The sequence below is a fragment of the Pangasianodon hypophthalmus genome, chromosome 12, assembly GCF_027358585.1.
Source record: "Pangasianodon hypophthalmus isolate fPanHyp1 chromosome 12, fPanHyp1.pri, whole genome shotgun sequence".
NCBI lineage: Eukaryota > Metazoa > Chordata > Actinopteri > Siluriformes > Pangasiidae > Pangasianodon > Pangasianodon hypophthalmus.
Genome location: NC_069721.1, coordinates 17,739,098 through 17,742,694, shown reverse-complemented (window position 1 = coordinate 17,742,694; position 3,597 = coordinate 17,739,098).

Below are 3,597 nucleotides of genomic sequence, written 5' to 3'. Positions count from 1 at the left end.
ACTCATCTCTGTCATAAGAAGAAAATGAGTGTTTTGTATTAGCAAACGTTTCTACAGAAGGATCTTTGCAGGTGCAGTTGTTGGTATAGAGGGTGTAGAGTCAAGTGTGATAACACACAATCATCAGGTGATTAAGTGTCAAGGGTTAAAGAATCTAGCGGTGCTTTTCACAAGGCCTGATTGGTGTACTTGGCTTTTCTGTGCAATGAATGCTGTTTAATCACTGTTTAAAGGGACTCTCTCTTATTCATGACCCCAAATTATACCTCAGCATCCAGCATTAAGGCCCACAAGTCCTTAAGGGGCTTTTTGTGTTCAGCAGATTTGGTTATGCCTGGTATGTTTTATAGCACCTATAAGGCTTTACCACTTTGAGTGCTAAACGCAAAGAATTACACACAGATTCATTACACAATCACGATCATATACACAGAGACAGACCCACATCCACAGATTTAGTACATAACTACATACATAAGTACACATGACACACACGACAGACAGAAGTGTGTAAGTGTGGGAGGGCTGCAAGGCAAAGAGTTGAACAAGTTCCCACGAGAAAGCTCCTGTCGTGTGCCTCTCTGCCGGAAGCTGTGGTCAGTGTGGTTTTTCTTTTTTTCATGTGTGTATAACACAGCATGGGCTTGACTGAGAGACAACGTCACAAAGCACTGTCAGTTACAACCTCATCAGCTCAAATAAGCGGTTCAAATCCTGTATTTTTATTCAAAAAGTGCACTATCCAGATCAGAGCATTCTTGAATCATGCTTGTCAATGGCAAATTACAGCTGTAACCATGTTACTTTCACAACTTATCACATGTCCCTCACAAGGCCACAGAATGACTTCCCTGATACACTCAGGTCAAAAAGTCACTCAGAGGTCGCACAGGATGTTGTACCCAGATATAATCACAGACAAGTTTCTCTTGTGTCTCAGTAACTGCCAATGTTAGTGAAGCGTAAGCTCTATTTATAACTGTAACTAAAAAGACAGGGGGAGAAGGATTGGCGCTTTTAAAATTTCATTGATTCTTTTTTCTTGTGTCTTTAGGCGAATACTTTTTCCACAGGTTTTAACACACACAGAATTACAGGAAGTAAAATTAGGGTAGAAATACAGTAGATATTTCAATAATTTTGTTTTCCTGATAAGCTGATTTTTAACTGTCATCAGAAAAAAAAACAGTAATCATTCAAGAATTGCAGTGAAACGCAGAGAAAAAATTCACTTAACAGGTTTCAGTATATGATGCTTCATTTACCAAATACTGTCAAACTCATATCATGGCAAATAACAAATATAAGATAATCAAACCTACTTCTAGACATTTTATTAATCTCAAGTTTAGGTTAAAATGGTCTTGTCTGGCTAGAAATAAAACTACAAAATAAACAGTAGCTCAGAGAAATGGAGACCAGGGCTAATATTACTGACATAAAAATGAATACTCAAAAAAAATTCCACAAAAACAAAACCAACTCAGTAGAAATAAAATTCGTAGAGAAGTTACTGGATGGTTTACATAATCAATGGTTGTACAACCTGAATGTAATTTTGCTTCTCTCTAGAAATAAAAGCCTGAAATCAGCAAAGACATCTGCCAGTTTGAGTTAATTAATATCTTGGTTTGAAGTCTGACTCAAGAATTTAGTCATAAATTGCCAAGACTGCACTACTGCCAACAGGAGATCAGTGATCATTATTTATAATATTATTTATTTAACAAAAATTGGCAAAACCCCTTTCTGAATGCTCTAAAATATATTCTATATGGGAATAGGATTTTAGCAATGGGTTCACATTTCCTTCTGCCCTCAAAATATTATTCACAGCAAGAATAAAAAAGCTGACTTTGTTGCATAATAAGACATAATTTAAGTTATATGGGACTACTGGGATAAACAAGTGAATGGGAATTTCCTGTTCCAGAGAAGACTTTGATTGTCATATATCATGTGTAATTTTGGAGGCCACAATAGGAATGGAAAGAATGGTTCCTTCACCTTCATTCAACTTTCGAACTCCTTAATAGGAGCAGTGTGCCACACTTAGAAAAATATTTCAAAATATATTTCTATTTGCTCAGAGTGATGTGTTGACACAGTGATTTTCCTTTTAGCCATGGAAAACGGTGCTCCACTGCAGAGCCCCTGCCCCTCTCAAAGACGTCTGTGCGCTCCACTGAGAATAAGAGCACTTGGCTGGGCTCCATAGCTTTCGTGAGAAAGAACGGCTCTGTTTACTACTTTACTACTCTGTTTACTTAGAAATGGATGCTAGGGCTAATAGTACTGACATCAAAAAAATTAATACGCAGTCCAGAATAAAATCACCTTAGAAAGAAGAGAGTAGTAGAGTAGCAGCCGAAACAGATTTCTGCTGCTACGTGGTTAGGCAGGTGGTATGGTCAGAATTTGACGTGAGCAACGTGTAATCATGGACCCATCCTGCCATCGTGCCTTGTTCAGTCTGGTATGTTGATACTTTCCCTCCTGACAGTGCTTGAGAGGTTCTGACTCTAATCACTGCCAAAGTCCTTCAACAAAGTATTGAATAAAAGGTATAATCTGAAATTTCAGGGTTTTTTTAAAATTATTTTTAATAAATTTACAAAACTTGTTTATTGATGCAGAACCATTTTTGGGTGAGGCTCACTAACAAAATAAGGAAAAAGTGAGGGGGTCTGAATGCACTGTTATTTCAGTTTCCTCTGTGGTATAACAGTGGTCTATACTTTACTACTCTGTTTATTTAGAAATGGATGCTAGGGCTAATATTACTGACATCAAAAAAATTAATACGCAGTCCAGAATAAAATCACCAGTTCTTCTAACCTGAGCTTATTCAGTAAGACTAATAAGAAATATTCTGTATGTTGTTATGAGATTGGGGTATTGTATGGAATTCAATACGAACAGTTCAGTATGAACAATATAAACAGTTCTTAGAAGATTATGGGCTTGAATTTTCCAGGAGTCAATCCATGTCCTGTATTTGTATTGTAAAATGTGATTTACATTCACTACTTTCCTTATGTTCACTCACTCACGGGTATATGATCCTTTAATTTTTTAAACCCCAAACACAGGGTAATAAATACAGTCTCTTTCTCCTCTCAATTTCCCACTTTAGGTATGCAATGTCTGACAAAAAAAAAAAAACCTGTTCTAACAAAAATGCAGTGCGCAGCATTTTACTAGTTCAGTTCAGTGTAGTTCCTGTTCTACTTGCTACGAGACGTCAGTGTGACTTCAACAGTGGGTACAGGCTTAACTTTCTGGTCTGTAGTAGAGGAAACTATGGTTCATTTGGTTGTACATTCAGCACAAAAAACTGAAATTCCAAGAGCTAATCACATATTCACAGGCAGAAATGGGTAATAAAGCGCACTGTTAGAAGAATTGCAGTGTTAAGTAGAATTATTAATGTAACCCACTACCATATTACACACCAAAAGATCCTTTATAACACTTTTAATTAGTTTTAGATTAATTTCAGACTCAAGAGCTAACCGGTTTATTGAATATTATATACTTCTGTATAATAATCATCATTAATATTTAATACAAGCACAAAAAAGATAGAAACATAGG